We start from the raw sequence: 22,839 nt of genomic DNA, 5'->3' as shown, positions 1-22,839 counted from the left end.
ATGGGGCCCTTAATGGCCACTCCATCTAATGTCACGCAGACAGTTATGAAGTAGTCACTAATGGGCTCACTTTTCTTACAAATATTTGGCTTTATGTCTCAAGCCTCGAGTGTTTACAATAAAGGGAATGAAAGAGTGAAGATACTGATCGACTCTTGCATTAGCAAGGTGAACGGAATGTAAATGAGAGTGAGCAGTACGTCTTCTGTAGTGAAGCCGAGGGAGTGAGGCAGGCATACATTCAACAAGCGTAGAACATTGATCATGTAAATAATTCCCAGTGAAGTCTGAAGCACTGGATCAGGGGGTGCTGTGAACTTACTCAACTGTGTTTCACAATACAATGGGGCAAGTCACAGCCTGCCTTGTAAAGACAATTTTCTTCCTTCACACAAAACTGCATGCACCTAATGGGGAGTTTTTGGAACTAATCCGCTAGATGTCGTCTCTACTGCATGTCCCCTAGTGACATCAGCTAAAATATTGCTATTGTAAATCCCACGTGGATACAGATGCACAGAACATTGATCATTGATAATATCGAAATTCTGCATCGACTTTTAAATATCTTGTATTGTTAACTGGTAACATTGGGTATTCGATGGACGATGTTCGACCGTGTGGAAGTACCCTAACGTCTATGGAGCCCTTAATGGCCACTCCATCTAATGTCAGTTTTCGTGTGAATGTCATTTTGAGAGAAGTTGGTCAAAACAAATATTTTTCGTGATTATTTAGTAATACTGTCATCAATATGTTAAATACGACATATTACAGGTTTAAATCTATTGATTTGGACAATGAAAAAGATAAAAAATAAGACTGTATTATATAGTATGACATAACATACTCAGTAACATCGTGATATATGGATATAGTTATTTTCGTGGGAATTTTAGCATCTCTTTCAGGAAGCGAGCGACATGGCAAAGTTATTGAACACCAAAATAAGCATCTCTTAGCACTACTCTGGCGTAACGGGAGAGGAATGCAGGAAGCCACATGGAGTAGTGGCGTGGACACTGCAGCAGGAATTAGCTGGTTGTCCAACAATTCGTTTGTTAACTTCAACTAATGCAAGCCAGAGTCAGATGTTTGTTTTTGGTTAAACATGCAGCATTACTCTTGCCAGGACACTCGAGTTGCTTATTTTCAATTAAAATTGCTGTTTCCATATACTAAGAACTTGATCTATGTAATTTGGAGCTTTAAGTGGCACAGGCATGTTGTCTTCATTTTTATTGTCGTCTGCATTAATATGCTTCCGATCAACTCGACGCGATCTTCTAGATAACTATCCCCTCTTCTTCGGTGACTCAACTTTCCCCCTCTTCTACACTGAACATCTTCAGTCTCTCCGTTACTTACCATCTAAACTGGAAACTTCACATTTCATCTCTAGCTAAAACAACTTCTACGAAATTAGGCGTTCTGAATCGTCTCCGCCAGTTTTTCTCATCCCCCCCCTAGCTGCTAACTCTGTAAAGGGGCATTATCCGTCCACGTACGAAGTATGCATCACATATATTGGAGGGTTCCACTCATACCGCTGTTTTAGACAGGATGGAATCAAAAGCTTCTCATCTTATCAACTCCTCTCCTCTGACTGTCTTCAGCCTCTCTCTCATCGTTGCACTGTTGCATCTCTTGCTATCTTTTACTGCTATTTTCACGCTAACTTCTCTTCTGATCTTGCCAACTGCATGCCTACCCTCTTCCTGAGACCTCACTGCACAAGACTTTTTTTCTTTCTTTCATCCCTATGTTAACCAATATTTTCAGTCATTCATCCCTTTCTCTGGTAAACTCTAGAACTCCCTGCCCGCTTCTGTATTTCCTCCCTTCTATGATTTGAATTCTTTCAAGAGGGAGGTTTCAAGACACTTATCCTCATTTTTTTTTTTTTATCGTTCTATCTGACATCTCTATGGGAACTGGCATTAAGTGGGTCTTTTTTATTTATTTATTTATTTTTTTTTGTTGCCCTTAGCCAGTGGCCCTCTTACATAAAGAAAGAAAAAAAGTGATGGCAAGAAATGTAACATTGCAACGGTGAGAGATTGAAGACACTCAGTTAAGGGAAGGGAGTTGGAGGCAAAAAGCTTTTCTGAAAGTAGCTGAAGAAGAGGGGATTGTTGTCTAAAAGGTTGTGTTGAGTGGATAGATGAAGGAATTAAGGTTGTGAGATTGGTGAACAACACAAAGGTTGCATTATCCTATTCCAAAAGTATACAAGGATCAGAAGTTAACCGTTCTGTGGCTTCTTTAATGTTAGTTGTTTAATTCCCTCTGGATTGGACGTCTGATTAACACTTATGATAAATACAGCGTGGACTCATCAGCTAAAAGTGGATTGACCAAGAAATTTTACAGGGATGTATAACTGGAAGAAATGGGAGATGAAAAAAATCCTGGAGAACATAATTATTATAATCTTATTATTTTAATCTTATTATGATATAATCTTATAATCTTATAGTAGGAGAGTAGCAACAGAATGGTTAGAAAGGAAAGATGAATAAAAATTGTGTGGAAGAAGCTTAGAAACTGGAGATTTATGCCATACTCGGTCAATTTTTTTTTTTTTTTATATGGCCATGATAATTTAAAAATTCCTTAGAAAGGATGACCAAGATTCAGTAAGGAAAGCCACAATTAAGATCGCTTATGAGTCATCCTTTATGGAATCCAAATTGATCAGAAAGGAAGTTGTAAGCAGATAGATAGATACTTAAGAATTTGGTTATTTAGGATAGATTTAAAATCTTCGGAATCACGGGAAACCAAAGTTATACGAAGCTTTTTGATATTCTAGAGCGGTCATTCTTCGCAGGAAGACGTTAAATGTAGGAAAGACGGAAAGATGAATGTGGACAGATAGAGTCTGAGCAAGCAAGGAGCAAGTGGAAAGCATATTTATAGAAAACGACAACAGGGACTACAGTAATCAGGACCATATTTCAATAACAGGTGTTACTTAGTTTGAGAGCCATTATTTTATTTGTGTCTTCCATGTAAAGTTACCATATATATATATATATATATATATATATATATATATATATATATATATATATATATATATATATATATATATATATATATATATATATATATATACCTAGTTGTTTTTCACATATTTTAGTTAATGTAGCAGTGCTGGTTCAGATAACTCGGTTAACAATTAGATTTATTGTAAGTTATTGCTTCTTACTTTCTTCGAACCACTTTTATACACTTTGATAAACCTGAAATAGGTATTTATTTGCCTGACCGCACACTTGCATAATGCAATTGCTGGATCGCATTTCTCTTCTCGAAATATGCTGGTCGGCGCAGATCAGACCCTCCTCATCGCTTGCCAGTTTGTTCTCTTGACACCTTCCTTCCCTCCTCTCTCTCTCTCTCTCTCTCTCTCTCTCTCTCTCTCTCTCTCTCTTGGTTGTTGCAACTTCTGGCATTACTCCTTGCATTAGTTGTGAGTTAGATGTTGGTGAGGTTGTGACAAATGTCATCTATGGTTTCACCCAAACCCGTCATGCTTAAGCGCTGTCTGAGAGGGAGTTGTCGATGCCATTCGTGAGGCAGGTGGTCGTGGCAAGTTTGCGTGCACACAGTACAGGGCTGGAACTTCTAGTGCTGATAGTGCCTTTGTTGATTATGCCTTATATCAGCTGGCAGTAATGATGAAGTCCTTGTGCTCTGTAGTTACAAAACTCCGTCGGCAGAATGTCGTCAGGTTCTATAACAGGGTTATGTAGACGTTCCTGTAAGAGGGCGGCCTTTCGGTGCTAGCCATGGAGTTCGTTAGGTCATTGCGGGTGTCCTCATTGCATCTAACGAGCACTTAATCGCACCCTAAGCCTGTCTGTTGCCTTCACCACGGCCTCTCCTTGCTGCATGAGAGGCAGTGTGAAGGACAACCACATCATTACGTCGTTTAGGAAATGAAAACGATGGTATTTGCCTTTATTATTATTATTATTATTATTATTATTATTATTATTATTATTATTATTATTATTATTATCATTACTATTTTTTTTTTCTTGTGTCATGTTTAGTCTCCAGAATGAACGTCAAGCACAACCTGCAGTGAAGGTCACGGTAATTGCACAATACGTATAAAATGCACTTGCAAAATGCGTTGCTGTTCAAACGAATCACTTCCACGTCAAAAGGTAACACCCATCACTGTTTCAGAACCTCATGAACCATTGAATGAAACACTGCCACCGCGTCCTTGTTGACTGTTTGTGCACCTGACGAGCTTGTCAGTTAAATGGCCTAAACCAGTGCTTCCCAAACTTGGGGGGGCGCTCCCTTAAGCGGGCGTGAGGAGGATATAAGGGGGGCCGTGAAGTTATCTGGTCAAAAAATAATTGCTTAAGAAGTACATAATGAAACTCCATCAGGAGCAATTATCTGATCTAACACTCGTTCCAAGTGGCGGCACCCACCTCACTGAAATAAATTGTTGAAACCATATCATTAATGCAATCAATTTTTCATTTCAGTATTATGAGAGTTGGAATATTATGTATATCATGCCTACATGCTTCATAATTAGTTAATGAAAATCTCGTAAGTTGTTTTGCTTGGTTTAAAGGAGAATACTATGTCTTTACATTTCAGTACTGTAATGTCTTCATAATTATATATATATATATATATATATATATATATATATATATATATATATATATATATATATATATATATATATATATATATATATATATATATATATATATATATGAGAGAGAGAGAGAGAGAGAGATTATGAAATTGTGCACATCTTTGTTATTGCAATCTCACTTCACTGTTGTGTTTCGAAATATTGAAATATTATGTTATGTTTTCAAATTCTATACTTGAGTTTTGGAAGTACAAGTTAATTTTATTTATTTATTATTTTTTTCAGGTTCTCGTGTCTATATTATTTAATTTGTTTTAATTTAAACAAAGATGTTTATTTTCCTGAACACTGGTAAGATACAAATTGCAAAAAATATATGTACAGAATTTTACATACATTGGTGGTAGGGAAGGGATGTGGTCTGTCACAAGCAAAAAGGAGCGTCACGTAAGATGGTTTGAGATCCACCGGCTTAGGTTAATTAAGAATGCTTCTAGAACGATGCTTACAGTGAGTAGTTATAAAGTGTTTTTACAACTAACAAAGGGGGAGGGAGCAGGGGTAGAGGAAGAGGAGGAGTAGGAGGAGATAAAGTGGAAAGGAGTCAGGAACGAACGCACCCATTTCTTCTGAAGACCGTGCGCAGGTTAGTTTTGTCCTCTTGCTGTAGTTCCATTACTTTTATAGGTGTGTGTTTGTTCGGTATAATCCGTTCTCGTGGCGATAGTGTTGGAAGAGGTTCATTTGACTCTACAGTGGATTCAGGGTGGAGTGGTGGAGGACCGATAATTCCGATTCTTGAATACGATAGTTTGAAAGTTTCATGCTGTGTCTTAGGGGAGAGTATATAGGTAGTGTTGGCTGAGAAGATACGTTGAGGTTGGTACGTAAAAAAATATTAGACTGCGTGTGTAACTTTTTTTTAAATTGCTTAGAGTATGTTTAACATCACTGCCTTTGTGTAATAACAGGTGTAAACTAGTGTTTTATGAACGAAATGAGTTTCGTAACAGCAATGATGACTGCAGCTTCTCAAAACTCTTGTAGGTCTATTCACGACGGGGCATAAATGTACATTCAGAGCAAGGTGTTTGTAGCATTTCTATTCTACCTTAGTATCCCTCATTCTCGGAGCGGTAGCGAAGGTGTATTGTTTGGGTTTGTGTGGATAACGGGCGATTATAGAAAATGACGAAATACAGAATCAGATTTTACAGTTGTTATAGTTTTACATGAATACATTCGATAGAATAATATTTTGTAAACATGGTGTTTATGATGGAGGTTATGAAGAATGATGACAGGAAGGAATGTATTTATACATGAATACATTCGGTAGAATAATATTTGTAAACAGTATTGGTGTTTATGATGCAGATCATGAGGAATGATGACAGGAAGGGATACATTTATAAAGCTAAGTGGAATGCCGTCAGACCCACAAGTTACTGTTATTCATTTGCGTTAGTGATTTATATGGTTTGCCAATCTGTGGGCTCAGGTCGGGACACGTAGCATGGATTCATATTGTTATGTGTCGGTTCGATGTATAAATCTACAGAGTATCGCTGCATAAACTGGCAAACTGTGTCGTGCTCTTCTTATCTTTGCCTACATGTGGCTTGGTAGTAGTTTATTAGGAATCGATGTTCTTGTATTCCGCATGGCTTTTGTTTCCTCTATTTTCTAATATTTCATTGTATTCAGATTTGGAACCGTATCAAGCTTCGGACTTGGGTTGTACTGAGTTACTATATTATGCAATACTGTTACAAGCAGTGCTTCTGTTTTTGTTGAGTATAGCCTTTAAAATTGCTCGATATTTATGCTTAAGTTTCACTCAACAGAACTGTAGTTATAGCAAGGAGATTTAAATAGCTATTATATTTCCATGAGTTACAGGGTAGCACTGCGCAGTTTGTCGGGTTTGGCAACATCGCAAGGAGCTGAGAAAGCAAGAACCCGACAGTTCGGGAGTCAGTCAGCTGAAGACGGGTTGGTTGTGGGGTTGTATCGTTATGGCATATCCTGAAGTTGGTCTGCGCTGCTACGAGATTCCTGAAGGTGTAGCTGAAGGAAGGGGAGAGAGTGGAGGTTGCCCGGTGCCGGTCTGTAGTGTTGTGGAAAGGTTTGTTCACATTCTCGCCTCCAATCGTTTGCTCCGTGCCTGCACCTTGAGTGAGTATACCAGCATTTCTTCTCGTTGCAATGGAGTTAGTTACAATTGAGTTATAGTTATAACTAAAAGAAACATTGTGTACGGCGACGTAGCTGCCGGAACATGTAACGTTTACCCAGGACCCACTTCTTATAGTGGACCAGACTAATTTGGAACCCGGGGTGTTGGCTGTACCTCTCCGCGCTGTTGCCATCTTGACCCAGAGTGACTTGACCTGACAGTGGCCAGCAAGGCACGCCATAGGGTATTCACGTGTCAAGGACACAGGAGCGGCAGCGCATAATTATACACATTGCCAAGTGTAAGATGTAGTGTCGTTACAGCAACTCGAAAGCCATTCAAAATAACATGCAGGCGTATATGACGTAATTTTGAAATAATTAAGGCAAAGGATGTTAGTATGAGCGTCATTTTATAACTTACGATTTTAGAATAATTAAGGCAAATGATGGTATGAGCGAGTGTTCATATGCCTTTCCAGGAACAGCCAACACCCCAAGTACCAAGTCGGTCTGATTCCACTATAGTGGGTCCTGCATTTACCTAAGGTCCTAGGCCAGAGCGGTTGGATGACGATATCTGTATCTACGGCAGCATTAAGGCCCGTCCACACAATGGGCAACTGTCCGACAGGCACTGGCCGCTCTCTCGCTTATTAACATTACCAGATCAGTTATTCCCCGGCACACACTGGCGGCGCGCGGTCACAGCCCTGTTGTGGCCATGGATTATCCATAGTTTCCTCGTTTATGACGTCATCTACACTCACGGTCGCAACTCGCCCACGAAATTAGTGTCTGCCTGTCGGGCAGCTGCCCTTCGTGTGGACGGGCCTTTAGATCGGAAACATTGGTTTCGAGAAATTTTCGGGAATATCTCAATAATTTGAGGGTTCTAACGAACCACGTCCCTCCCATAATCTAAGACTATTTCAGATCGTGCTACATACCCAGATGTTTGAATTCTTGAGAAATGGTCCTCCCTCCACTTTTGGGCTCTGTGCTTGCGAAGAGGTGGAAAGCGACGGAAGTTCAGAATCTACTTTGGCAGTGGCTGTTGCGAGTGAGAAATGCTTTTGTAGTCAGTCCAAGCATCCATGATTTGAATGTCCTGCTCGTGACGCAATCTGCAGTAAGTGTCGGAAGAATGGGTATTGCGCTGAAAGTGTTGGTGCTACGTAGCCACAGTAGCTACTGTACCTAAAGAACGAAGCTGAGTTAAAGTTCAGAGAACGAAAAGTATGTTACGGTCAGTTAGTATGTTCTTGTACATAATATGCTAACGGTGTCTTGTTCTTGTATGAAATATCCTAATGGTAGAGATAGTTCTTGTATGAAATGGCCATGAGGCCATGTTGGACACCCTCCCACTTACGAAGCAACGTAAGGGAACTTGTTACTTTTATTGATTATTGTAATGTTAATTTACCATAGTATCAATTACTAATCCGATTAATATTCCAGATCAGAAGTAAATACTGGGTTGTACTGCTGTATTATTTCTGTATGATGTTCTAAATTGTTACAGGCTTCGGAATGACTTTTCTTATCAAATCGGGCGTCTTATGTGACCTTTTATCTAAAACGGAGTATGTTATTGATAACTACAGCTGCTCACAACACCCTCATATAGATATGTCCATGACAGGGCATACATGTACATTCAGAGCAAGGTGTTCATGCTTAAGGTTTTAAATAAATTTAACTACATGTGCTGTCACTACCGGAGGGAGAACCAAACCAGTTTGTCCTGCCAACAATCCCCAGCCTGCTGCAGGTAACTGGCTCTATGTTGCATTGGAAGATTAGTTGCCATCTTATGCCTCGCTTCACCTTCCAGGGAGAATCACCTTCTGCCTCACAACGCTTTCATGTTATATTAATACATCCAAGGAGGGAGGAGAGAGACCTGCCTCACTTCTTTCCTGTCAAGACCTGCTGCCATACTGTTAATGTTATCTTCCTCCTTATTCTGTGAGTATACTGTATAATAAATTATAAAATGATTTTTTTTTTTTTTTTTTACTTGAAAGGAAAAAATACTTCTAAACTTCATGCAGGCTTAGGTAACTGAAATCCATTCAGAATTTATTAGACTGAAGCTTTCCATAATTATACAATAATTGTAGATGAAAAAAAGCCACCAAACCTACTTAAGAATAATTTTACAACCAAGTATGTATGAAATAGCTGGAAAAAAAAATTGGCACCAAATTTTCTGAAATAGGACAAAAAACTTGATTTTACCTGTGAAATAGCTGGTAAAAAGCCATATTTTCATGCCAAATTTTAAAAAAGCTAAATTTTCATGCCAAATTCATACCAAGTTGAAAATGCTCAGAAGTCTCCAAAGATGAGGCAGGTGTACATGGTAGCTAAAATAAAATGAACAATCTTCCTTCACTTTTTAATCAACACAATTTTCATTACATTCTCTGGAAAGTCTTGTCCTTATAGTAGTAGTCTTAGAAATTTTCAACTTTGTACAATTTTTTGAAGCAAACTGCATCCAAAACATAAATAAAAAACCTTAACATCATTGATAAACAAGTAACTTATGACAATGTATCTTATGTTGTCCTTGTAACACCATATGGTCATCATCAGAACACACTGCAGTCAAAGTTCTTGAAAGTTCAGAAGCTGTCTATATAATCTAAATATTCCTGGCTTAAATGTATAAAAAAAAATGTATATACACGACTCTTCTTCCCTAAATGAGACCCTTAAATGAAGGCATAACTACCATGTTTGGCTACAACAGCTGCATAGAGACCTTGCAATTATGACTGAATCATCAGTAAGAAGTGCAATACTTCATGGCCATGCGATTTGGACCATTAAACACAGTGATAAGCTTGGAACAGACTGAAGAGAACAGTGAGATGGATGTGTGTGTGCTGTAGGAGATAGCAAAATTAATAAGGGATTGATATGCAGGCTTTGAACTGACACTATCAGCACAAAGTAAATGACTGACAAATTGCATGAATTTAGTAGGCTGATAAGACTGACTGAACTAGATGATGGTAATAAACAAAGGCCAAACTAATAACTTTGTTTAAAGCTTCATAATGCAACAAGTAATTTTCATTAAATTCTATAAACTATATATACTCCTAGCTAAATGACTTGATGCACACACGGGACCACAAGGTTAAGTCATGAAATCTATGAATATAAAGACGTACAATCCTGTGGTTGAAACTATATACACTAACTACACCTCTCACAAAATGAACCAATTACGCTGTGAATGTTACAGCATCCTCCATCCTCACCCCTCTCTGTCTTGCACTTGCTACAGATCTCTGACAGTGTGTGTGCTGCCAGACATCCAAAAGCCTGCAAGAAAAAGAAAAATCAACAAATGCCTCAGAAGGAGTTGGAAGTGCAAAGGAGGAAAGTAACAAGATGGAAGAGTGATTCAAGAAAGGAAACACTTGGAAGTGCAAAGGAGGAAAGGAACAAGATGGAAGAAAGGAAACAGAGGTCCTTTGTGTCTTGGACTTTTGGTGATCACATTAAGGGAAAGGAAGTCGTGTGTGATGTAGTGATGCCAGTTGCTCATCAAGGCTGTGTTAACATGTCAAGGAATTTGGGTACCATAACTGAAGTGAAAGAGCAGGTGATGGGTGATGTTGAGGCAGAGTAGAGTAATTTTAAGAAAGTTGTAGTGGAGAGTGTAGAGGTGGTTGGTATGAGAAGTGTGAGGTGGAATGAGATAGGGAAGTGAATGATGGTGTGAAGAGGTTAAGGTGGCTATAGAGGGAAAAAGGAAAGCATTTGAGATATGGTTACAAAAGGATGAATGTTATACGAGGTAAAAAGAAGGCACAAGGCAAGTGAAAAGAGCTGTGTGATGCTAAAGGGAGGGCTGATGGAAGATGGGGGGGGGATGGGGGTGGAAATTCACGAGAATTAGAAAATTTGAAAAGAGGTGAAGAAAGTTAGGAAAGGACCATCTGGCAGTGAGGAACAGGTGAAAGCAGAGGACGATGAGATGTTGGTTAAGCAGGATGAGGTGGAAAGGTGTGGAGAGTATTTTGGGTAAGAAACTGGTGAATATGGAGTAGGAGGGAGAGCTTGAGATTGTGACACTTGAGAGAGAGACTAGAATTAATTGTACTAGGGGAGTTGAAAAAGGTGACACTTGGGAAAGAGACTTGAATTAATGTACTAGGTGAGTTAAAAAAAAAAAAAAAAAGCTAAGTATAATGGAGATGCAGACAGCAGTCAAGAAGATGCAAGTGGAAAAGCACCAGGTCTGGATGGAGGTGCAGTGGAGTGTTTGAAGGCAGGTGGGGTCAGTGTCATTCACAGAGTGGTTTAGATTGTTAAATGTGTGCTTTCAGGCCAGTACAGTACTATTAGAGTGGGCAACTGCATGTATAGTACCACTGTATAAAGGAAAAGAGGATAGTCTATTGAGTGTAGGAGGTAGTGTATGGTAAGGTATTAATGTAGAGAATCACAGAAGGTACAAATGGAATAACTTGTGATGCACAAGGAGGCTTTAGGAGGCTTTAGGAGAGGGAAATGTTGTATAGATAATGTGTTTGCTGTAAGACAGATTCGTAAAAAGTATATAGCAAAAGGAAGAGAAGTATTTTGAGGTTTTATGGATTTAGAGAAGGCATAGGACAGAACTGATAGGGAAGGAATGTGGGGAAGTCTTGGAAGTTGGATGGTGTTTCTGATAGGTTTTGAATAGATAGAGCAGATGGCAGTGGTGCCATGAGGTTATTGAAATAGAGGAGGGAAAGATGAAGAAGCAAAGTTATTAGAGATATTTTTGGTTAGGTGCAAGATATCACGAGGGAAGTTAGATCTACAAAGATTCTGACATTTTCTATTGATAAAGGAGTTTTTGGCTAGTTGGTGGAAAGACTGCACGATTCCAGGCAGAAATAAGGTGATGGAAGGCTCAAGTACCTTTTGTGGGCCACCTCTCTCTATCATGTACAGAGAGGCTGTGTTAAACTAAGGTTTGGAACCCTTAGGGTGAGAAGAGTGAGGAATGTATGCCTCCATGCCAGGCATTATCACCTCTGATATACACTTAAGAAGACATAGATAGGTCTCTGACATGGCAGTAGTAGTCATTCCAAGGAAAATCAAAATAATACTTCCTTGGATCCCCAATTAGCAGAAGCAAAATACCAGAGGCACCTCCACTCTGGAGGATCCTGAGAAGGAATAAAAGCAACAGGACAAGATACAAATATGAGGGTGTGATCAGAGGAGCCCAACAGCATAAGCAGAAAGTAACAGCATAAGCAGAAGGATTTGAAGTTAGGAAAGCAAAGAATGTTGGGCAATAAAATTACTTAACATCTACCTTATAAGACATACACAAAATACAAATTCAACACCACCTCTCCTATCAAATTTATCTTGAAATACACACACGTACACACACCCTCTCAAGACAACCCCTTGGCAGTGACTTGCTGGGCTGGACAGGCTATCATTGTTCATTACCAAGGAAATCAAAGATTCTGGGTTCCTTGGTCTCTCATCATTTCCTCTCTTCCTCCTCTTCTGTATGTTTCCTTATCATTATTACCTTAAAACCCAATGTTTACACCTGCACTTGTCCTAATCAACTTTACCCTGAGATAAACTTACTTGGGGCAGTACACACACACACACACACACACACACACACACACACACACACACACACACACACACACACACACACACACACACACACACACACAACTATTATGGAAGTAGAACATATAGGAGGACTGTGAGGGACAATGCTAAAATGGATGAGAGACTACTTAAAGGATAGAGAAATGAGAACTGTGATCAGGGACACGTGTTCAAGTTGGAGTAATGTAACAAGCAGAGTAACACATGAGTCAGAGCTAGTACCCATTATGTTCCAAATATACATCAATAATATGCAGGAGAGTTTGACCAGATATATAAATCTGTTTGCTGCTGATGCAAAATTGTTAAGAGTAATATGATGCAAAATTGTTAAGAGTAATACAGAGCCATGTTGATTGTATGGAATTGCAAAGAGATACTGACAAGATTTATGGGTGGAGCAAGAAGTGGAAACGAATTCAGTGCTAAGAAATGCCATGTGATGGAATTGGGAAAGACTAAAAAAGAAGACCTGCATGGGACTATAAAATGGGGGAGGAAGTAATAATGAAGAGCAAGGAGGAGAATGACCTGGGAGTGATTTTTCAAGATACCCTGACCCCAGAACAGCATGCAAGATATTTGGCTCGACGTACAGGATGTTAACAAATATCACGGTGTTATTTCGTTACATGGATAAGACTATAATAAAAAAAATTATAGCCACTATGCTATGTCCCAAGCTGGAATATGTAGCAGTGGTGTGGTCTCCTCGTATGAAAAAAAAAGTTGGAAAAAATTCAGAAGGCATCTACAAGTATGGTACTGAGGTTGGAAAAAATTCAGAAGGTATCTAAAAGGATGGCACTGGAGCTGAAAGACCTTGGAAAAAATTCAGAAGGCATCTACAAGGATGGTACTGGAGCTGAAAGACCTAATATATGAAGAGAGGTTGAAGGAAATGGGACTGCCAACTTTGCAAATTAGGAGAGAAAGAGGAGATCTAATAGAGATGTATAAAATAGTTAGCCACATTGAGAAGATAGACAAGCAGGACCTGGTGTTGCTGGATGAATGCGAGGGCACTCAAAGAAGATCAGGAAGAGTCAGTGTTTGCAGGACAATAAAAAGTAGTTTTCCACACAGAACTGTGGTTATCTGGAATGGTGTAAAGGAAGAGGTTGCTACAGCACCTAATGTGCAGAAATTTAAGGAAATGCTGAATAAATATGGACACTATGAGCCCTGCTTGAACCCTGTATTATACAATTAGGTAAATACACACGCACACACACACACACACCTACAACGCTCTTATTGAATTGAGTATATATTAATATAGTAGAATCTTCAGGACCAAAACATTGAACTGCACCATTGGGTGACTTTAAGGTGTCACCTGCACACTTTATACACCTTTCCCTGTATTAGCTACTGTCCATGAGTGTTCCCTATGCAGTGCATGGTGAGGGAGTAGGAAAGCATGAAGGCTCTGCAGCTGTCACCAGCCATCACTGGCTCACACAGGACATGTATTTTCATTCTGTGGTGAAATCAGAATTAAAAAAAAAAATAGATATACAATTTGCATAAACATGACTCGAAAGAGGAAGACTGGGTAGATAATACATTAGGATTTAATTTTAAAAGGAAGAACAAACACACTGACCTTAAATTGGAGAAACAGGTCTAGTGGCAAAAGTGAAAAGTGTCCATGTTGTGACTGTGAAGTGGAAACATTAGAACATTTTCTATTAGCTTGTCCAAAATATATTGAAATCAAACGAAACCAACTTTTGCAAAACACACAAAATCAAAGCAGGAATTATATACTGTAATAGCAAATACACTAGTATTTCATTCATTGTCACTGGAAGAAACTGAAAAAAAGAATAAATTATATTACTCAAATCTGGAACAGAAGAAAGAGTAGGACACAACAAGAACAGAAGAGAACAATAAGACCCAAAAGGAATCTATAATCATAAGTAGCTGTTACAAAGGCAGCAATTCCACACCCATTACTGGACTGGGGGACTGCATACGAGAAACCCAATACAGTAAAATCCCTCTTATCCGGCATCAACGGGACCGCCGACGTGCTGGATACTTGAATATTGCCGGATACTTGAATAGAAGTGAAATTATGTCCACAATCACCACCCTACACTCACGCATCTTACCATAACAAAGATCAACTGATCTTAATCAGCAGCTGATCTGATCAGCTGCTTAAGTGTAAGCACAACACGCTTCCTCTTTTCTACAACTTTAGGCATGATGAAGGCGTCAGGCGATAAACAGTGCACACACGGGAATGAGTCACTGAGTAAACACAGTGCAGTGGGCCATGGGTGGCGCGAAGCAGTGCGCTCTGGTGGCGAGGGGACAAAGTATGCCTCGCGCGGGAATTTTAATTGATTTTATGAGTACACATTGATTTTTTATTGATTTTATGGCTCGGGGAAAAATGTGCCTGATACTTGAAGCTGCCGGATACTAGAATGCCGGATGAGAGGGATTTTACTGTATCTGCTATGAGCTCTCGTAACTTATGATGCATACTGGAAACCCTAGGACTGAATAAATACACCACTGCTGGCCTTGGCTAGTGAGGAGATGCAGTGTAGTAGACACTAGCACAATTGTTGTTGGTCTGAATTTAAATATATGTGTATGGTCTGATAATGATAAAGAAATGGAGAAAAAAAAAGAAAAAAAAAAAGAAAAAGAAAAAAATTAAATATATATATATATATATATATATATATATATATATATATATATATATATATATATATATATATATATATATATATATATATATATATATATATATATATATATATATATATATATATATATATATATAATATATATATTACTGTAGTACCTTATGATTTGAACTTAACTGGTTCTTTTGGGTTGTTTGAATTAGGAATGTTTGGTTTGAGAAGCAATTTATCTCATTCAAATTAATGTAAAAAAAAAAAAAAAAAAAAAAAAAAAAAGTCCCAAATCCCCGTATTTTTTTATCTATTTTTTTTTTATTTTTATGTTGTGCCCTAAAACACAGAACTGAATGAAAATAACCTAAATTACAGAAAAAAAAAAAACATGAAATACTGTATATTTCGGCATATAAGATGGCATTTGAATCATCCTAAATAAAGATAAAAAAAAGTGGGTTGTCCTATGTGTCAGATACAAAAACAATGACCTTAAAATTTTATGCAAAATACTATTGTAAATAAATGCCAACTTCAAAATGATGAGTCATCGAAAGTTTCTGCTGTCTTGTCTTGAAAACAGTTGTTGTAATGCACACAATATTTTATTTTGCACTAAAATTCTCTCTCTCTCTCTCTCTCTCTCTCTCTCTCTCTCTCTCTCTCTCTCTCTCTCTCTCTTTCTCTGGGGAGGTAACAGGGAAGGAAGTTTGAGATCAGACAGAAGAGGAAGGGAGAGGAAAGGAACAATGGGAGGAAGGAACATATTTGGGAGAGAGAGAGAGAGAGAGAGAGAGAGAGAGAGAGAGAGAGAGAGAGAGAGAGAGAGAGAGAGAGAGAGAGAGAGCACCCATGAAAAGACATTTTTAATGAGAGCCTTGCAGCAAGCCAGACTAGCTTGGATGTCTCCTCTATATTCTTCAGCCTATGGGTCATCATCATCAAACAGTGGCTTTATTCAGGGTAATTCTTCTTTGGATACACATGTTATGCAACTGCATACATGCTACTGTTATATGTGCACTTTTAATTGGGTGGTACTGCAGGCTGCCACCTAACTCATGCAATGGAATCTGGATTTCAGTATCCCAAATGTCTGCTGTCACCACACGTGTCTTTGTGTGGCTGCTGTTGTAGGTGTGCCTACCAGCAATTCTTGGCCAGTTCACAGGAGTAAGTAGAAAGGCCTCCAGAAGATAACTGGAAATCTTGTTCATAAATAATTAACCATCATATTATTTTAATATCCATTTCTTGTTTGTGAAATTAACCTCCATATTATTCTCAAATGTATTGTATTTAATTTTCTATACAGATTGATCTTTCTCCTCACACACACACACACACACACACACATATATATATATATATATATATATATATATATATATATATATATATATATATATATATATATATATATATATATATATATATATATATATAACTTTTCAAGTACACAAGTACTTCATAGATGACACTGATAAGCTAAGAATTACTAGGAAAAGTTTGCTAAAGAATTTTAACACAAATTTCTGAGGAGAGATGTAATGCATTACCACTAAAAGTAAACCAGTAATATAATTTGATAATTAAAAAAAGATTACTTACCAAGAAGTCACAGACCTGCAAAATCTAGTGGCCAGGTGGACAATAACAGTTTAAGAGGTGGTCATCACTGACATCCAGTGGATCAAGCTGATCTCTGAAGACCCTTTCCCTGTGCACCCTGTTGTGTTCTATTGTCCATATAAATTCCATGAAGGCTGAAAAAAGTTAAATTTATCAACAAGAATGTTATTTTATTTTTACTTCAGCTGAGTATAAAGTTTATAAGGGGCACAAAGATTATTTATGATCTTTAAAGGTAGCTTAAATGCAATGTTAGTTACAAAAGCCTTAGTAATTTGTAAAGAAACAATAACCTTGCTAGAAGTAACTCCCTCAGTAATATTGGCCATCATAGATAATGAATGCATATAACATGGGATTGTCAGAGATTCTATGAAGATTCATAGAATCAGATATACATTCAGAGATACTCTCTGAATGTATCTGAATTTATTAGTGTGACATAATGCTGGGTGGTAGTCTGGCCAGGTAAGAGATGGCATTGCAACATCACTGAATTCATTGATGTTGACCACACCAGAGGGATTGTTGCCCAGGACTTTCACTACAATAGACTTGGATGCATTTTTCCTCTCTTCTCATTTAGCTATTTACAATCATTTTGTAGTTCCTGGTGATTGACAGGGCTGCACTACATTTACATACAGGTCAATGATCTGGCAGTCAGCTCTCACATGGCCATGAGACTGGTCTGATCTGATGTATGGCAGTGGGTTCAGCTGACATGACCTAAAGACTGATTTACAGCAGTTCTTCACATGGTGGTTTGCCACTGTTACAAAGACAGTTCATTGTTATTATTGAGGACTGAATGGGGCTGTGCAGGCTGTGGTGCCACAGCCTCTAGTGTTCCAAAGGTGCTGGCAGCAAGTAGGTTATCTGATTAGATTCTGGTGAGTTGTCCTGTCTTCTGGAGGGAGACCCTGGTGTGCTTGAGTGTCTTGAAGGTCAGGCTGGGGTCATGGGAACCACCCATGAGGTCTGCTAGTGATGGCCTGTGGATGTGGAGTGATACCAGCAAGTGGAGAAGAGTAGTGTGATGGGAGTGGTGGTGAGGGCAATGTAACAGCAGGTGTTCTGGTGTCTCCAGCTGTGTGGGGCAAGAGGAGTAGTGAGGGGTGTCCATCAACCCCAGCCTGTACGTGTCCAATGAGGCAGCCATGTCCTAAGTCTGATGACTACAATGTCTAGGACATAGCTGGGGCGTGGGTCCACCAGTGGTGTTGTATGCTTTGTTTGATGCATTCAAGTGTTGAGTACTGTAAGGTGTCTGTCAGGTGTCTTTCCACATGTAAGATGCAGTCTTTCTGTAGGTTGGTCAGAAGTCAGTCTGGTTAATGGGAGAGGGTTGGGAGTGGGCCTAATTTGCCACTGTGCTAGCCACACTGTTCTTCACAATGCTGTTGTGGAAAGGAGACCCACTGAAGGTGGATGTCAAAGCCCAAGGTGATTAATTGAAGTATGAGATTATATACATTGAGACAGAGGGAGTGGTGTGTTTTAGGAGAGCAGCATGCAGTAAGTTGGAGGGCAGTGAGGATGTTTGTGAATAATGTGACTGCACAGGACAAGTGACTGGTAGCAAACTTAAGTCCTTCTCTTATAGCAAATAATTCTGCAGTGAGTATACAGGCAGTCTCCAGCAACCTCCAGGCAGTGGCAAAGGATCTAGAGGGGATGTATACAGTGGTACCTACTGTGAAAGTTGTGATATTGGCTGTGGCCAAGTGTCATAAATAAGGTCCTGCCCAGGACTGGGCAGTGAGCCTTGGATTATGATGTGTGTGTGTGTGGAGCCCCCAAGAAACTATTGAAGACAGAAGGGATCAAGGGCCTAGAGAGGAGGTTTTCTGTAGAGTGAGAAAGGAGGATGGGGGTAACCTAGAGGCTAGCAAAGGAGAGGCCTCTGTCTACAAAAGGGGTGTGGGCTTGATGTGGTAGGGGGCCATGTAGTGGTTGCCTACACTGTCAGAGGAGGAGGGAATGAAGGGCATGGCAACTAGTGGTGGAAACAAGTTTGGTGTAGGAGTGGACAAAGGAGGGTGGAGCACCTGTGTGACAATGAGGATAGTAGTCCAAGCAACTCTGGATATAAAGGCAGCAAATTTCTCCTGGGCATGCTGCCCATTTTTGTTGGCGAGACTGACAGCACAGTAAGATTGGAATCACACAAGGACTGGACCATTGTGTTGATGCCTTGTCATTCCAACAACAAACCACAAGCCAGCATCTCTTCACCCACTTTATTTTGCCTTAATTATTCCTAAATTATATTATTATGTACAACTGCATGTTACTTTTGAAAGGATTTTAATTTGATGATGGAACAAGGATGCTGTAAATCTTTTGCTCCACTTGGCAACTCATATAGGCAGTGGGGCTTTGTCTCCACAGGCTGTACCCTACTGGCCATGGTCAGATCACTCTGGGGTTGAGGTGACAACAGCATGAGCAGGTCCTATAGCCAACACACCAAGTACCAATTAATAGTCTGGACCCACTATAGCTTAATCAATTCTAGCAAAACTTCGTGGGAGACTCCATCATGACACATTATCTTGCCAGCTGCATTTTGTCAAATGAGTGCTATAAATAATTTCACACACTACACAATCAAATCATAAACACACACAAGCACATATACTTAGTTTTTCGAAGTTTTATAGTTGAGAATTTTACTCATAAAGTACAATATATTTCTATTTTACATGTACAGCTTGTAGTAAGATGGTCACTTGACTTCAAATACTCCCAGCAAGTCCAGCACCAAAGCCATTTTCCATTCTTCTCGACAGCAGAAAACAAGGTGCACGATATCATTTGCTGCTCATTTTCCCCACCTGCCAGCAAAAACGGGCAGCATAACAGGAGAAATTTGCCAAGTGTGATGCTGACTTAAGTACAATAAAAATGGAGAGTACACCTGTCCCTATCCCACTTGACAACTGTGAGGGACTTCATAAGGTAAGGACAATTTGCCCAAATTTTTATGCAGCTATCCAATTAGTACACATACCTTGAGAGAGAGAGAGAGAGAGAGAGAGAGAGAGAGAGAGAGAGAGAGAGAGAGAGAGAGAGAGAGAGAGAGAGAGAGAGAGAGAGAGAGAGAGAGAAAATTGCTAGGAAAATTGGGCAAAGCTACAGAAGTGAAAAAAAATTTACTAAGAAACATGAATGAGCATTCTAAGGTTATAGAAAACTGTAACCCTCTGTTGTAGTTAACCAATAAAGTGTTTCATTATTTTACATATGTACCCCCAAAGGTAACAAAAAATAATTTTTTTCCTACCCCAAACAATCCAAAATCATCTATGTTAAACAATGAAAACACTTGAAAGGCGTAATACACCATTTTTAAATCCCTGCAACGGTGAGTCACATCGGTAATTCCCCCGCTGTTGCCAGATGTACTTCCCGAGGTGCCAATGCACTTTCTACCCTTATTCTTCCAGCAACATTTTTAGCACATAATGATTATTTCTTTACATGCTCCTGTTGGGTACGCCAGCAGGTTTCTCACATCACATGACATTTTTTTAAGTCTCTTGTTTTTGCTCTACATGCTTGCTTTGTATGGGCAATAACTATTCCTCTTGGAATGTCTGGCATATCACTCTTGAAAATATGGGTCCTAGTTACGCTCTCAGAGTTAGTACGTAATGAGTAATCATGGCGAGTAAACATCACGCCTCCATGAATGTAGAGGAGACACAACCTTTACTTTTCAGTGAGGATGATGGAATATTTGATTATTCTGGTAGCTCTGATAATGATGACCTAGATGACAGTAATAAAAATAAAGATTATGTGTATAGTGGAGAGTGATGCTGAAAGTGAGAAAGTAAGTGATGAAGAGTTAGTGTTTGCTCGGAAAAGTAAAGCTCACATCTCCTCTACATTCAGGGAGGTGTGACGTTTATTTGCCATGATTACTCATTACATACTGAATGGGAGCGTAACCAGGACCCGTATCTTCAAGAGTGAAATGCCAGACACTCCCAGAGGAATAGTTATTGCCCATACAAAGCAAGTTATTTGAAAAATGTCATATGACATGAGAAACCTGTCAGCATGCCCAACAGGAGCACATCACGAGACGTGAATAACACCTTACGAGTTAAAGTCCTGGCTGGCCAGGACTTCTGCCTTCTAGAAGTCATGAAGCTGCTGCCCGTTAGCACCTAGGAGAGGGATGGGGGGATGCATCTCATTTCCATCCATGGTGTGGATGAAATCTCATGTCTTTTGGGTGGAGGAGGAGGAGAGAGAAGAGCAGTGGAATCTACACACCTTCCTTCTGGTCTGCAGGATGACCCTTGTGCAGATAGTGTCCAGGTGACAGTATTCTGTGCCAGCCTACTGTGTAGGAGTCCTGTGTCATCTGTTCCAGGCTCTTTGCCGGGCCTATATTGTCAGGGCACATTCGTCGGTCCACCATGGCTTGCCGGGCGGGCAGGGGCTGCCACAAATGATGAGGCAGAAGGCTGTTTTGCCAGCTTTCTCCAGAGTATGGGCAAAGGACTCAGCTGCCTCCTACAGGGGTAGAGTGCCTGCAGAGGAAGGTGGTTACTCTCCATATATGGATCAGTGGTGAAGTTTGAGGTAGAAGAGTGGGCTGTCAAAAAATATATCTTGGACAGATGGGGTCCAGTGTGAGGGTATTATCTAGTGGCAAGTCCTGGTGGGCTGAAGAGACAGGTGGGAAGTGTCAATCACTGCCTTTGATGGGGATAGAGCCAAGGATCCCAGCAATGGTGGTGGTCACTGAAATCCCCATTATGAGCACTGGTGATGAGAGGAAGGAAAAATAGTGTTCCCAGGTTGTAGCACACTGATACTGTAAGCCCAGCTTCTGACAGCCTGCAGTCACCTCACAGCATCTTGTATTGAATAATAATGTCCTTTTATTTTAGGATGTTATTTTTTAATAAATCTTTTAGATGGCAACATTAATGTGACATTAATAAGTTAATATGTCACTATTTTTAAGGTTTGCTATTGCTGTACTATTTTGTCCTCCATGTTTATTTTGTATGCATTCCTGCAAATTAAAAGTCTGATCATTATCATTATTATTGCCATTATCATCAACATGAATTCATTTGAAATTATGCCTGAAATATACCACAGCCGAAAGCAGCTTGGGGCCTAAACGTTATTTGGCCCAAACATCTTTTGCCCAAAACTTCTTACGGCCTAGATTCTGAACACCCTAAAGCTCTAACGGCCATAAAGGATCACGGCCGAAAATAGTATGGCTGAATAGTCCCAAACTCAACTAAAGTACAGTCACTGATGCACTTAGCCATGTCATTAACATATACAGTGAACAATACAATACTGGTCCATGGATGAAGCCTTGAGGGACACCAAAATGGACATTTACTTTGGTATATGTTGCCCTTTGCATTTTGATGGACTGAGTACTACTGCTTACATAGTCATTGAACCAGAAGGAATCCATGTTGCAGTCAGAACACTTTCTCCAGAGGATATCATGGCTGACACTGTCAAATGCTTTAGACAGACCACACAGCATCAACAATGACACTCTCTTATGGTCAATATCATTGTAAATATTATCTGTCATAATAGCGCAGACTCAGTAGAGAGATTAGGTCTAAAGCCATGCTGGCTGTTAGGCTGTTATCCTCTAAAAATTCTAAAAGCTGTTGACATACAATTTTTTCCAATATCTTGGAAAGTACCAGTAAAAGAAACAGGACAATAAATGTTTGCATCATTAAAATCACCTTTCTTTAGCAAAGGAACAACATAAGCATTTTTCCAAGACTGAGGAGCAGCCATGTTTTTTCACAGTGGTGGCTGGAGGTGATGGTGTTCTGCAGAGTACCTGGGGCTAGGACCACTGCAGTTAACCCAGTTGTTTGTTGATTGTCTGTAGGGAACAATCTTGTCAGTGAGAGGGTGGTGTATAGTTGCTGGGTGTAATGGTTGAACTGATAGTGGTCAGAGGACAGCCTGAATGACCTCGGTATTATTATAGTTTAAGCCATTACACACTACGTGGTAATAACCTACCTCATTTTGTTCTTC

At 39.5% G+C, this 22,839-nt stretch overlaps 1 protein-coding gene and 1 long non-coding RNA gene across 14 annotated transcripts in view; one reads left to right on the top strand and one right to left on the bottom strand.

The window, feature by feature from the left end:
• Nucleotides 1-5,224: 5,224 nt before the first annotated feature.
• Nucleotides 5,225-12,543, top strand: LOC135102905 (uncharacterized). 3 transcript variants are annotated; one of them, XR_010269833.1, is made up of 5 exons: nucleotides 5,225-5,285; nucleotides 6,542-6,817; nucleotides 7,754-7,949; nucleotides 8,658-8,791; nucleotides 10,125-12,543. It is a non-coding gene; the product is annotated as an uncharacterized LOC135102905 (long non-coding RNA). The 3 variants fall into 3 exon arrangements; XR_010269834.1 differs by lacking the exon at nucleotides 5,225-5,285 and having other exon boundaries at nucleotides 5,344-6,817; nucleotides 7,744-7,949; XR_010269832.1 differs by lacking the exon at nucleotides 5,225-5,285 and having other exon boundaries at nucleotides 5,346-6,817.
• Nucleotides 9,211-22,839, bottom strand: part of LOC135102901 (collagen alpha-2(I) chain-like) — a 107,941-nt gene continuing 94,312 nt past the window's right edge. For 7 of the 11 annotated variants that reach the window (XM_064008542.1, XM_064008536.1, XM_064008537.1 and 4 more), the window contains 3 exons: nucleotides 16,762-16,916; nucleotides 14,091-14,144; nucleotides 9,211-10,162 (listed from right to left, as the gene is read on the bottom strand). The gene's annotated coding sequence lies outside the window, so the exon portion shown is untranslated. Of the gene's footprint in view, nucleotides 10,163-13,820; nucleotides 13,965-14,090; nucleotides 14,145-16,761; nucleotides 16,917-22,839 lie in introns of all 11 variants that reach the window. The other 4 variants (XM_064008540.1, XM_064008539.1, XM_064008544.1 and 1 more) reach the window with 4 other exon arrangements.

Source organism: Scylla paramamosain, chromosome 8 (assembly GCF_035594125.1).
Source record: "Scylla paramamosain isolate STU-SP2022 chromosome 8, ASM3559412v1, whole genome shotgun sequence".
In the NCBI taxonomy this organism is placed as follows: domain Eukaryota; kingdom Metazoa; phylum Arthropoda; class Malacostraca; order Decapoda; family Portunidae; genus Scylla; species Scylla paramamosain.
Note: the sequence above shows the minus strand (reverse complement) of the source record. Positions and strands in the feature narration are given on the sequence as shown.